This window comes from Crocuta crocuta, unplaced genomic scaffold (assembly GCF_008692635.1).
Source record: "Crocuta crocuta isolate KB4526 unplaced genomic scaffold, BGI_CrCroc_1.0 scaffold9, whole genome shotgun sequence".
Lineage (NCBI taxonomy): Eukaryota > Metazoa > Chordata > Mammalia > Carnivora > Hyaenidae > Crocuta > Crocuta crocuta.
The window spans coordinates 10,099,532-10,114,599 of record NW_027551567.1 but is presented as its reverse complement, the minus strand read 5'-3'; the positions used below and the strand labels follow the sequence as shown (position 1 = coordinate 10,114,599).

The window sequence follows — 15,068 nt, the reverse complement described above, 5'->3', positions numbered from 1 at the left end:
TGACCTGAGCCAAAGTTGGATGCTCAACCCACTGAGCCATCCAGGCACCCCATGGATGGCTTAAAGTCTTTAAATAGCTAAAGAACTAGAGTTCTAACTAGAACTTGAGTACTAAGTACATATTTAAAGATATTAAAAAGCTGTTAATTTCTTAGATGTCATTCTTGGTACTACATAATGGCATTGTTTTTTAAGATCTTTATATTTTAGAGAGATATAAGCTGAAGTATTTACGAATAAAACTGGCTATCTAAGATCTGTTTCCAAAAACTACAGAGCGGTAGGGGAGACTACATATGAAAAAATATTTTCTTCAAGGTGACTTTTTAAAAGTTTTTAGTGAAGTATAGCTGACACACAATGTTACATTAGTTTCAGGTGTACAACATGATTCCACAACTCTCTACCTTATGCTGTGCTCACAACTACAACTAACATCTCACCATACAATGCTATTACACTATAATCCCTATCTGTACTTTTATTCTCATGACTTATTCATTCCACACTGGAAGGCTGTACCTCCAAATAACTCTCATTTTGCCCATCTTACCACCACTCTCACATCTGGCAATCATCAGTTTGATCTCTGTCTTTATGAATCTGTTTCTGCCCTCCTTAGTCCTCATCATTTATTTAACCCATCCCCTCCCCAACTCCCCTCCAGCATCCCTCGAGAGTCTGTTTTATGGTTTGCCCCCTCTTTCCACCCCCATGTTCATTTGTAAATGAAATTATTTTAATTTTGCTTTCTGCTACTTTGTTATTAGTGTATAGAAACACAACTGACTTCTGCATATTAATTTCGTATTACTCAATTCATTTATTCTAACAGTTTTTGGTCACGTTTTCTACATATGGTATCATGTCATCTGCAAACAGTGACAAGTTTAACTTGTTTCTTACCAGTTTGGATGACTTTTATTTCTTGTCTGACTGCTGTGCCTAATTCTTCTAGTACTATAGTGCATAAAATTGGCAAGAACAAGACATTTTCGTCTTGTTACTGATCTTAAACCTCTATTTTTATCCACTGATTATGATTTTAGCTATACATGTGTCATATATGGTCTTAATCATATTGAGGTATGTTCCCTCCACACCCACTTTGAAAGTTTTTATTATGAATGGATGTTGAATTTTATCAAATGCTTTTTTCTGCAGCTATCTGCAGAACTGTATGATTTTTATCCATTGCTTTTATTTAAAATGGTATATCATGTTGACTGATTTGTAAATACTGGATTGCTTTGATATCCTGGAATAAATCCAGGATCAGTGATCATGGTGAATAATTTTTTAAAATATTTTGTTGAATGAAGTTTGCTAATATTTTATTGAGGATTTTTTGCATCTATGTTCATGATGGATAGTGGTCTGTAGTTTTCTTTTCTTGCAGTGTCTTTGTCTGGTTTTGGTAGCAAGGTAATACTGACCTTGCAGAATGTATCTGAAAGCCTTCCTTCCTCTTCTATTTTTTGGAAGTTTGATAGTAATAGGTATTAACTTTTCTTTAAATATTTGGTGAGAATTCACCTGTGAATTCACCTGTCCCTGGACTTTCGTATGTTGAGAGTTTTTAAATTTTGTTACTGGTCATCAGTCTATTCAGATTTTCTATTTCTTCCTGATTCAGTGTTAGAAGACTATATGTTTCTAGGAATTTATCCATTTCTTCTAGGTTGTCCAATTTGTAGGCATATAATTTTTCATACTAGCCTCCTACAATCCTTTGTATTTCCACAGTGTCAGTTGATACTTCTCTTATATTCCTGATTTAACTTTTTAGGTCCTTTCTCTTTTTCTTGATGTGTCTGGCTACATATTTATCAAATTTATTTATGTTTTTCAAAGAGCCAGTTCTTGGTTCACTGATCTTTTTGTTTTTGTTTTAGTCTCTATTTCATTTATTTTTGCTCAGATCTTTAATACTTTCTTCATTCTGCTGGCTTTGGTTTTGTTTGTTCTTCTTTTCCTAGTTCTCTTAGGTATATTATCTATTTGAGATTTTCCTCATTTCATGAAGTAGGTCTTTATCACTATAAATTTCCCTCTTAAACCTGCTTTTGCTACATCTCAAAGATTTTGGAACATTGTGTTTTCAGTTGTCTCTCTGTATTTACTTCCTCTTAGATTTCTTTGTTGACCTCTTGGTTGTTTCATAGCATGTTGTTTAGCTTCCATGTTTGTGTTTTTTTCATATTCTTTTGTTGTGATTGATTTCTAGCTTACCATTGTGGCTAGAAATAAATGCATGATATGAATTCANACCAACGGTGTAGGAGGGTGCCCATTTCTCCACATCCTCGCCAGCATCTAGAGTCCTCTGATTTGTTCATTTTAGCCACTCTGACCGGCGTGAGGTGGTATCTCAGTGTGGTTTTGATTTGTATTTCACTCATGAGGAGGGATGCTGAGCATTGTTTTAATGTATATTTTTGAGACAGACAGAGTGCGAGCAGGGAAGGGGTAGAGAGAGAGGGAGACACAGAATCCGAACAAGCTCTAGACTCTGAGCTGTCAGCACAGAGCTTGATGTAGGGCTCAAACTCACAGACTGTGAGATCATGACCAGAGCCAAAGTCGGATGCTTAACTGACTGGGCCACCCAAACACCCCAAGGGGATTGTTTTCTTATTATCTTTTACTGCTACATCTTTATTAGTGTATAGAAATGTGACCATTTTCTGTGAATTTTGTATCCTGCAACTTTATTGAATTCATTTATAATTTCTAATAGTTTTTTTTTGTGTGTGTGGAATCTGTAGAGTTTTCTATGTATCTGCAAATAGTGCCTTTTTTCTTACCAATCCAGATGCCTTTTATTTCATCATGTTTGATTCCTATGGTGAGGACTTCTAGTACTATGTTGAATAAAAGTGGTGAGAGTGGACATCCTTGTTTTTTTTCATGTTCTTAGAGGAGAATTTCTCAGTTTTTCACCATTAAGTGTGATGTTAGTTGTGGGTTTATATGGCCTTTATTATGTTGAGGTGTGTTCCCTCTAAATCCATTTTGTTGAGAGTTTTTATCATGAATTGATACTGAATTTTGTTAAACATTTTTTCTGCATTTTGAGATGATCATATGATTTTTATCCTTTGTTTTCTTGATGTGGTATGTTTGCAAATATTGAACCATCTTTGCATTACTAAATAAACTCTACTTGTTTGTGGTGACTGATCCTATTAATGTATTATTAAATTAGGTTTGCTGATATTTTTTGAAGATTACTAACGGTTTGTTGATATATTTGGAAGCTTTCCTCTTTTATTTTTTGGATTAGTTTGATAACTGTTAACTCTTTTTTAAATGTCTGGTATAATTCACCTGTGAATCCATCTGGTCCTGGACTTCTTTGTTGGGAGTTTTTTTTATTACCGATTCAATTTTATTACTAGTAATTTATTACTAGTAAATCTGTGTTCAAATTTTGTCTTGATTCAGTTTTGGAAGATTGTAGGTTTGTGGCTATTTACCCTTTTAGGTGGTCCAACTTGCTGGCATATAATTTTTCATACTGTTGTATTATGATCCTTTGTATTCTGTGGTGTATGTTGTTACTTCTCTTTCACTTCTGATTTTACTTACTTGGATCTTTTGTCTTATTAATTTTGATGAAAGGTTTATCAATTCATTTTATGTTTTCAAACCACCAGTTCTTGACACATGGATATTTTCGTGTTTGTTTGTTTTTTGTTCTTGTTTTTTGTCTCTATTTCTGTTCTGATCTTTATTATTTCTTTTCCCCTACTCTACTAGCTTTGGGTTTTGTTATTTTTCTTGTTCCCTTAGGTGTTGGGTTAGAGTGTTTCTTTGAGAGTTTTCTTGTTTCCTGAGATAGGCCTTTATCACTATAAATTTTCCTCTTACATCTGGTTTTACTGCATGCCAAAGATTTTGGAACATTGAATTGCATTTGTCTGCACATATTTTTTTGTATTTTCTCTTCGCCTTTTTGGTTGACCCACTGGATGTTTTGTAGCATTTTGTTTATCCTACACGAGTTTGTGTGTTTTCCATTTTGTTCCTTAGATTAATGTCTAGTTCCATACTGTTGTGGTTGGAAAAGAATGCATGATAGGATTTCAGTCTTCTTAAATTTACTGAGATATTATTTATTGGCCTAACGTACTGTCCTGAAGAATGTTCCATTTATAGTTGAAAAGAATGTGTATTCTGCTGTTTTGTACGGAATGTTTTATCTGTTATGTCCATCTGGTCTACTCTGCCATTCAGAGACATTATTTATTCTTTGATTTTCTGCCTAGATGATCTCCATTGATGTAAGTGGGGTAATAAAATTACCTACCATTATTGTATTATTGTCAATTTCTCCCTTAATGTCTTAATATTTCCTTCATATATTTTTTACAATGTTTATATTTCCTTGTTGGAGTGACCCCTTTACTATTTATGTAATGCTCTTCTTTGTGTCTTATTATAGTCTGTTTTAAATTCTGTTTTGTCTGATAGAAGTAGGGCTACCCCAGCCTTTCTTTTGCTTCTCTTTGTATGAGCTATCTTTTTCAGTGCTTTCACTTTTGGTCCATATGTATCTTTAGGTGTGAAGTGAGTCTCTTGTAGACAGCATATACATGGATTCTGGGTTTTTTGCCCCTGCTGGCCCTCTCCCATATCTTCTGAGTGGGGAGCATTTAGACCCGTTATATTTAAAGTAATCATTGATAGTTATGAACTTATTGCCATTTTATTAATTGTTTTCTGGTGGGTTTTTTGTTGTTGTTGTTGTTGGTTTTCTTGTTTTCTTCTCTTTTTTCTTGTAATTGATGTCTTTCTGTAGTGTTATGCTTGGCTTTACTTTTTGGCTCTATTATAGATTTTGGGTTTGTAGTTACAATGAGGTTCATTTATAAGAAATTAAGTATATAGCAGTTTATATTAAGCTGATGGCTCCTTAAGTTTAAACACATTCTAAAAGAAATCTTTTTTAATACCCTCTTCCATTTGTCATACTTTATATCCTTTTATTCATAACTTTTAATATTACTTCCAATATAGATTTTTCTTTCCCACTTAAGTCCCTATAACCTTTATTTTAAGGCCAGTTTAGTGGTGATAAACTCCTTTAACTTTTGCTTGTATGAAAAACTATTCTCTCCTTCCATTCTGAATGATAAGCTTGCTGGTTGGAGTATTCTTATTTGCATTTTTTTTTCCTTTTAGGAGAAAAATATATCTGAATATATCAGCCACTCCCTTATAACCTTTAATGTTTCTGTTAAAAAATCAGCTGATAGCCTTATGGAGTTTTCCTGGTATGTAACTTTTTGCTTCTCTCTTGCTGCCTTTAAAATACTCTCTTTAGTATTTGACATTTCATTTTTATGGGTCTTGGTATGAACCCCCTTGGGTTACCTTGTTTGGAACAATCTGTGCTCCTGAACTTGAATGTCTTTTTTCTTCCCCAGGTTAGGGAAATTTCAAGCTATTATTTTTTCAAGTAAATGTTCTGCCCTTTTCAGTGTTCTCCTTCTGGGAACCCTATAATGTGAATGTTTGCTTGGTGCTTTCCATGAGATCATGTAAGCTATGCTAAATTTTTAATGTATTTTTTCTTTTTGTTCTTCATCTTGGGCACTTTCTGTTACCCTGTCTTTCAGACAGCTATTCCAGTCTTCTGTATCTGCTAATCTGTTGATTCCTTCTACTGTAATTTTCATTTTTTTATGTATTACTCAACACTGACTTTTTCTTATTTATTTTTTATCTCTTTGTTGAAGTTCTCACTGAGTTCTTCCACTCTTCTATCCAGTGTGGGCATCTTTATGATCATTATTTTGAATTCTCTATTAGCTATATGGGGTTATCTGTTTCATGTAGTCCTTTATCTGAGTTTTTGTCTTGTTCTTTCATTTGTAGTATATTTCTGTGCCTCTTCATTTCCTTGACTTTCTTAGTTTCTGTGAATTAGGCAGAAAAGCTACTTCTCTTAAACTTAAAGGAATGGTCTTATATATGGTCACATCTTGTGTAGACTCTCTGTCCCTGGTGCTTTAGGTTAGCTGGCTGAAGCTGTATCAGCATGGGCTGTAGTTCTTAGGGCATTTGTGCAGGGCCTGCCCTGTTGCAATGGCCAGAGCTGAAGTGGGTATAAGCTGAGTCAGTCCTGGGTCTCTCCATGTAGAGGGCACCCTGGAAGGATAGACAAAGTATAGTGGTTGCAAGCTGGGAGAATCCTAGGGCTCTGCACAGAGAGAGTGGCCTGGCATGATAGCTGAATCTGAAGTGGGTGCTAACTGGGGTGTCTGGAGGCTCTCCCTGTGTGCCAGCCAGGAGATCCTCCTCAGGGGCACCCTGACAGTGCAGCTGAAGCAGAGCTTGGGCACAGGTAAGTTTCAGCAGAAACTCTGCAGGCCAGAAGGGAGTGGCATGATATATTCAAAGTGCTGGGGTGCCAGGATGGTTCAGTTGGCTAAGCATTCAACTCTTGATTTCCCCTCAGATCATGATCTCAGGGTTTATGAGATTGAGCCCTGCCTCAGGCTGTGCACTGACAAGGCAGAGCCTTCTTGGGATTCTCTCTGCCCCTCCCCTGCTTGTGTACACACACTCTCTCTAAATAAATTTAAAAAAAAAACTTTTTTTTTAAGTGCTGAAAGGAAAACATTTAGAACCATAAATACTCTACCTGGCAAGGTTATCATTAAGGATTGAAGGAGAGAGAAAGCGTTTCCCAGATAAAAGTTAAAGGAGTTCATTACTACTAAAATGGCCTTACAGGAAATGATAAAGGGACTTAAGCGGAAAAGAAAAGCCATAATTAAAAGAACATTATAAAAGGGAAAGATTTCATGAGTAAAAGCAAACACACAGCAAAAGGAATAGAGCAGATCACTTATAAACCTGGTATGAAGATTATAAGACAAAAATAGCAAAATTAATTTTGACTATAATTAGATAGGGATAAAATTAGATAAGGGGACACACAAAATAGAAAGATGTAAAACATGACAACTTATATATTAAACATGATGGAGAAATAAAAATGAAGTTCTTTTAGAATGTGTTTGAACCTAAGTGACCATCAACTTAATTAAGACTGGTATATACTTGGCATGTTATAAAAGAACCTTGCGGTAACCACACATCTGAAAGCTATAATAGATATACAAAAAAAGAAGAGAAAGTAAGGCAAACAAAACACTAATAAAGTCTGTCATCAATTCAAAGGAAAGAGAGCAAAAGAAAAAAGGAACACAGAAGAACTGTAAAAACAAGCAGAAAACAATTAACAAAATGGCATAAGTATATATGTATTAATGATTACTTTGGATGTAAATGGCCTGAATGCTCAAATCAAAAGATATTCGGGGTGGAGGGTGTTGGGAGGAATGGATAAAAGAAACAAGTCCCCTCTATATGCTGTCTATAAGAGAGTCATTTCATATCTAGAGACAGACTGAAAAAAGAGGAGAAAAAGATAATTCTATGCAAATGGAATTGAATATAAAAAAGCTGGGGTACCAATACTTAGACAAATAAATTTAAGACAGACTATAATAAGAGACAAAGAAGGGCATTACATAGTAATAAAAGGGTTAATCCAAGAAGAAGATATAATAATTGTCATTATCTGTGCAGCCAACATTGGAGCATATACTTATAGACATAAATGGAGAAATGACAACAAAATAATAATAGGTGGGGATTTTAACACCCCACTTATATCAATGGATAGATCATCTAGGCAGAAAATCAGTGCCTGCTGACACATCACACCAGATGGACTTAACATTCCATCCAAAACCAGAATACATGTTCTTTTCAAGTACACATGAAACATAATTCAGGAAATATCACATTAGGCTACAAAACCAGTCTCGATAAATTTAAGATTGAATTCAGGGGACTTTATGCGCAGGCTAGGAACCTCCAGTTTCCTATGCTTGCTGTGGTGAGACCCTTGCCCAGGTGCTACTGCACCTGCCCCTCAGTCCCAGGCAGTGCCCTCCACTTCAGGGCTACCTCAAAAAGCAAGCGAAAGTATACATGGTGGAGAGTCAGAAATACCGCTAACAGTACGGAAACAAAATAACCAAATTCTCAACAAAAGAATCCAAGAGACACCATTCAAAGAACACTTCCTGAATGGACAGGCCATGAACAGTCAAAGGGCCCTCTTTATTCCAGCAGAATTCGCAGGGGCAGAGTGTACAAGGTTTTAAAATTAGCAAGAGACAGAAAGGTAACCAAAATGATGAAACGGAAGAACTCTTCTCATAAGAAATTCCAGGAATAAATGACAGTGAAAGAACTGCTCAAAACAGATATAAGCAACATAACTGAACAAGAATTTAGAACAATAGTCATAAAAAAAAAATTTAGAACAATGTTGGAAACATGGAAGACATCAGAGAAACTACTGCTACAAACACTATGGGGCTCAAAAATAGTTATGATGAATTTTAAAATGCTATAAATGAGATGTATAACAAAATGGAGGCATCCAATGCATAGATTGAAGAGGCAGAAAGGAGAATAAGTGATTTAGAAGAAACAATTATAGAAAAAGAGGAAGCTGAGAAAAAGAGATAAACTGATCCAGGAACATGAAAGAAGAGTTCGAGAGCTCAGCAATACAATCAAATGGAACAATATCTGTATCATAGGAATCCTAGAAGTAGAAGAGAGAGGGAAAGATGCTGAAGGATCCTTGAACAAATGATAGCAAAGAACTTCCCCAACCGGGGGAGGGAAGTAGATGTTGAAATTCAAGAGGCACAGAGAAGTCCCCTCAGATGTAACTTGAATCAATCTTCTGCATGACATATCATAGTGAAACTGGCAAAATATAAGGACAGAGAGAGAATTCTGAAAGCAGTTAGGGAGAAAAGGGTCCTAACATACAAAGGGAAACCTATCAGAGTGGTGACAGACCTCTCTACTGACACTTGGCAGGCCTGAAAGGAATGGCAGGAGATCTTCAATGTGATGAACAGAAAAAATATGCAGCCAAGAATCCTCTATCCAGCAAGCCTGTCATTCAGAATAGAAGGAGGGATAAAAGTCTTCCCAAATAAACACAAATTGAAGAATTTGTCACCACTAAACCAGCCCTACAAGAAATCCTGAGGGGGACTCACTGAGGGAAATGTTGCCAGGAACACAAGATACTAGAGACACCACCACAAGCATGAATTCCACAAAAGACACAATGACTCTAAACCCATATATTTCAATAATAACACTGAATGTAAATGGGATGAATGCTCCAATCAAAAGACACAGGGTAGCAGAATGGATAAAAAAACAAAATGCATCTATTTGCTGTATACAATTAACACATTTCAGACTGGAGGACATCTTCAGATTAAAAGTAAGGGGATAGAGAAATATCTATCATGCTACTGGAAGTCAAAAGAAAGCTGCAATAGCTATACTTATATCACACAAACTGGACTTTAAAGTAAAGATAGTAACAAGGGATGAAGAAGGGCAATATATCATAATTACAGGGTCTATCCATCAGGAAGAGCTAACAATTATAAATGTCTACACACCGAATATGGGAGCCCCAAAATATATAAAACAATTAATCACAAACAGAAACAATCTTATAGATAAGAATGTGCTAACAGCAAGGGACGTTAATACTCCACTTACAGCAATGTATAGATCAACCAGACAGAAAATCACTAAAGAAACAATGGACTTGAATGACACACTGGACCAGATGGATCTGACAGANCTCTCAACAATAGCCAAAACATGGAAAGAGCCTAAGTGTCCATCAAGGGACAAATGGATCAGGAAGATGTGGTTTATCTATACCATGGAATACTACATGGCAATGAGAAAGAATGAAATCTGGCCATGTGTAGCAACATGGATGGAATTTAGGGTGTTATGCTGAGCAAAACAAGTCAGGCAGAGAAGGACAGACACCATATGTTTGCACATGTAAGTGGATTAGGAGGAACTTAACGGAGGACCGTGTGGGAGAAGAAGAGGAAAAATAGTTGGGGAGAGGGAGGGAGGCAAACCATGAGAGAATCCTGAATGCCGAGAACAAACTGAGGGCTGATGGGGGTGGGGGAGGGGAAGGGGTTTGATGAGCATGGAGGAGGGCACTTGTGGGGATGAGCACTGGGTGTTATATGGAAACCAACTTGACAATAAACTTTTAAAATATATATATATTAAAAATGTTTTAATTCCCTTTAAATCATGTACCAAAATCACAAAAGAAAATACCTGGGAATAAATTTACCCAGGGAAGTGAATGACCAGAGCTTTGAAAACTATAAAACACTGATAAAATGAATAGAAGATGACAGAAATGGAAAAGTATTCATTGCTCATGGATTGGAAGAATTAATACTGTTAAAATGACCATTCTACCCCATACAATCTAAAGATTCAATGCAACTTCTACTAAAATGCTTATAGTATTTTTTTTCACAGAACCAGAACAATCCTAAATTTTGTATGAAACCACAAAAGACCCTGAATAGCCAAGCAATCTTGGGGGTGGGGGGGGGGAAGGAGGCTAGAAGCATCAAAATCACAGTTTTTAAGAAATGCTACTATATGTAGAAAATAAAACAGTATGGTACTGGCACAAAAATAGATACATAGATTAATGAAAAAGGATGGATCCTAAAAATAAGCCCACACTTATATGGCCAATTAACCTACAAAAAGAGGGTAAGAATATACAATGAGGAAAACACAGTCTGTTCAATAAATAGTGCTGGGAATGCTAGACTACTTTCTTACACCATACACAAAAATAAACTCACAATGGATTAAAGATCTAAATGTGGGACTTGAAACCATAAAACTCCTAGAAGATAACACAGGCAGTAATCTCTTTGACTTTGGCCGCTGCAACATTTTTCTAGATATAGGTCTTCAGGCAAAGGAAACAAAAGCAAAAATAAACTACTGTGACAACACTAAAATAAAAAGCTTTTGCACAGAGAGGGAACCAACGAAATGAGAAGGCTAGAAGATATTTGCAAATAATATACCTGATGAGGGGTTAATATCCAAAATATATAAAGAACTTACAAAACTCAACACCACGAAAACAAATAATTGGAATGAAATGGGCAGAGAACCCAAAGAGACTTTTCCCAAAGAAGATATACAGGTGGCTAACCAACCCATAAAAAGACACTCAACATCCTTTACTGTAAAGGAAATGCAAATCAAAACCACAATGAGATACCATCTTACACCCGTCAGAATGGCTAGAATCAAAAAGTCAAGAAATAATAAGTGTCAGCAAGGATTTAGAAAAAAGCAACCATTGGGGTGCTTGGTCGGTTAAGGGTCCGACTTTCGCTTAGGTCATGATCTCACGGTTCTTGGGTTCGAGCCCCGCGTCGGGCTCTGTGCTGACTGCCAGCTCAGAGCCTGGAGCCAGTTTCAGAGTCTGTGACTCCCTCTCTCTCTGACCCTCCCCTGCTCATGCTGTCTCTCTCTCTCTCCTAGAAATAAATTTAAAAAAAAAAAATTAAAAAAAAAAAAGAAAAAAAAGCAACCATTATTCACTTGTTGCTAGAAACGTAAATTGGTGCAACTACTGTAGAAAACAGTATGGAGATAGCTCAAAAAATTAAAAATAGAAGTATCGTATGATTCAGTAATTCTACTACTTATCCAAAGAAAATTAAAACTTATTTTAAAGATATATGTACCCCTGTGTACTGCAGCATTACTTACAAAAGCCAAGATATGGAAGCAACTCCAGTGTCCATTGACAGATAAATGGATGAAGAAGACACACACACACACACACACACACACACACACACACAGCAGTATTACTCAGCCACAAAAAGGATGAGACCTTGCCATTTGTGATCACACTGATGAGATGGAGTATTATTCAGCCATAAAAAGGATGAGATCTTGCCATCTGTGATAAATGGATGAAGAAGACATAGACACACACACACACACACACACACACACACACACACACACACTGGAGTATTACTCAGCAAAAAGGATGAGATCTTGCCATTTGTGATGGTATAGATGGGCCTAGAGAGTATTATGCTAAGTAAAATAAGTCAAAGTAATACTCTGATTTCAATTATATACGGAATGTGAAGAACAAAATAAATAAATAGCAGAAATAGACCCATAAGTACAGAAAAAAAGAACTGGTGGTTGCTAGAGGGGAGTGGTGTAGTAGATGGGCAAAATGGGTGAATTGGAGTGGCTTCCAGTTATGAAATGAGTTAAGTCATGGGGAGAAAACGTACAGCATAAGGAGTCTAGTCAATGGTTATTGTATTAGCATTCTAAGGTGGCTAATGGTAGCTACACTTGTGATGAGCACAGCATAAGGTATAGAGTTGTGGAATCACTATTGTTATACACCCGAAACAAATGTAACACTGTATCAAATGTACTTCAATAAATGAAAAAAGAAAACTCACGTAAATCCAAATATCTCACTAATCACAACAAATATAAATAGATAATGTTGAATGGTCTTATGTTAGATTCCTTTAAAATATATATAAAGGGGGCGCCTGGGTGGGTCTANATGGTAGAGACCAAAAAAGCTTTATGACAAGAAGCATTATTAGAAAGACATAAAGAGTTATTAATGATGAAAAAATTCACCAGAAAGGTAAAACAACCCTGAACATGTTTTAAGTTCAACTCTGAACCTAAAAGTAACAGTCTCTAAAAAATGCTAAATTTTTTGGCAGACTTTATCAAGTAAAAGAAATACATATTAATTANCTATGAAAAACCTAATGCCAACAAATTGAAAATATGAGATAAAATGAATAATTTTCCAGAAAATATAAATTACTAGAAGTGAAAAGAAATACAAGATCTGAATCAATCTATAACTAATAAATGAAGTGAGGANAGGAAATGCTCTCCAAGTCATTCTTTGAGACTTTCATGATGCCAAAACTGGATAAAGACAGCCTGAAAAATAAAGCCATTCTTATATATGAATATTGTTGCAAAAATCCCAAATATTAGCCAAAGGAATTCAGCAATGTACAAAAATAATGTCACAACTAAGAGCATTTATCCCAAGAAAGCAAAGGATGAGAGTAGTTTAATAATAAATTAATGTAATTTTCCATGTTAATTAAATAAGAAAAAATCATCACTTAATAGAAGAAAAAAGCTTTGAACATTTAACAAAATTCAATATTATCCATGAGTTAAAATAAAATTTTTAGCAAGCTCATCATAGAAGTAAAATTCTTCCCATATAATATACACAAAATTTACACACAGAAAAGTTCCAGGTTATACACTAAATTGCTAACTGGTGATATCTGAGTGAAATAATGTTTTTAGTTAATCTTCTCAAGTTTTTGAATAATGCACATGTGCTACTTATGAAAAAAGAAAAACAGTAATTTCTAAAAATAAGTTTCAATGAAAATAAAATACAAAGGAAATGTATCAACTTGAGAAAAGTACTTCTGAGGAGGGAAAGCAGAGAAAGGTATGTTTTAGAGAAAAGTGTCAAAGGAAACCTTAAATAACATCTTTTAAATATATGATCTAAAGCAATAGTAACAAGATATTAAGTAGATTCCTGACTGTTTTAAATATTCTCTTTTCTGTCTGTTCAAAATATTTCACAAGAAAAACATTAAAAGTGCTTTTAGAAATTAAAGATATAGAATGAAATGTAAAGAGTGGTTCTCTTTTCCTGGAAGGATTACAAGTGCTTTTCCTCCTACTTTAGTGTCAATTTAAAAATGTCTTTAAGCAAAAAATTTAAATACTTAACTAATATTTCACCAAAAGGAAAGATAACAGAATTGTAAGTCCTTAAAAGAAATAAAGGTTTATATAACTTAACCACTTTTGCAAACAAATGCAAAGGATAATTAATCTCACCTCCTACTTACTATTTAATAAAGCAATATATGCTTACATAAAAATATTAATATTGCATGTGTTTATGAAGGTCTATAAATGGCAGTGTTTTAAATCTCTGCTGACTTATTCTGAGTTATTCTAAATGCTGAAGATTTTTTCTGACTATTAAAAAAGTTTATTTAACAAAAAAGTTCAATATGAAAATGCAGACCTGATTTTTATACTGTAGTAAAACAGGCGCTATGGAGGGGACATGTGGAAGCAGTTGGTTTCTTCCGGTGAACCCACCCATTGTTTATACTTGTTCCAAGGCTTCTAACATGATGATGCTATTTCCTCGAATTACCACCATTCCAATATTGTTCTGTTGCCCACTAGTTGCCATCTCCACACATTCATCTATCACAAGATTCATAAAGGGATCGAACCCCCACAACATTCCTTGGACATATCTGTCACCATTTAATTTCAACGATAATTTCTTGTCCATAAATTTTTTCAACTTGGGAGGGTGTGCTTTGCTCATGGTGTCTACTCGGCGAGCTCAAAGATCTAAATGCTGAAGATTTAGACCCTTAGGTAAACAAGGACCATAGCCAACCTTATAGAATACAGTATTATTAGCAGGTGGTCATTGAGTCTGTACAAATAGTTCTGGTGGCAGAAAGTCTGGTGATTCAAAGGGCACTGATTTTATTATCACTGGACAATTCCAATTTATTTTGGAGCTCCTCCTTATGAATAAGCAGAAACCTGCTCCCAAAAATATCTGTTAGGTCTGTACTACCTTCAGGAGCATCCAAGAGCATATCTACTTCTCCCCTTCCAACAAAACAGCTCTTTAAATACTGAAATACATTACATTTCCCCTTAATCTGAATCTAATCTACATTTCCATGGTTCTTCCACTGTTTCTTATATTCCCATTTTTTTTTACTTCTGGTTCTCCTGCTTGCTCTATACATGTCAGTTTGTTACCTAAAATTTGCTGCCTGTTTTAAAATGTTATCTGGCCAGTAAAATTAGGTATTTTTATTTCCTAGAGCCTGGAGGCCAGCAAATAGGTTTTTTCCTTCTGTTAACTTTTTAAGCAGCTGTATAACCATAGATTCAACAACTAAAATGCTACGCTTTTTTAAATACTTCAATTACTTTCAATTCAGGTCTCCCATTTGATACCCACAAAATAGATGGAAAAAAAACCTGAGGACTCAACAGTTAAC

The 15,068-nt window shown here is 35.2% G+C and overlaps 1 protein-coding gene and 1 pseudogene across 2 annotated transcripts in view; both read right to left on the bottom strand.

The window, feature by feature from the left end:
- Nucleotides 1–15,068, bottom strand: part of LCA5 (lebercilin LCA5) — a 90,839-nt gene that overhangs the window by 20,110 nt on the left and 55,661 nt on the right. The gene's annotated exons all lie outside the window — the stretch shown is intronic.
- LOC144220192 (small nuclear ribonucleoprotein G pseudogene) lies at nt 14,141–14,371 on the bottom strand (annotated as a pseudogene).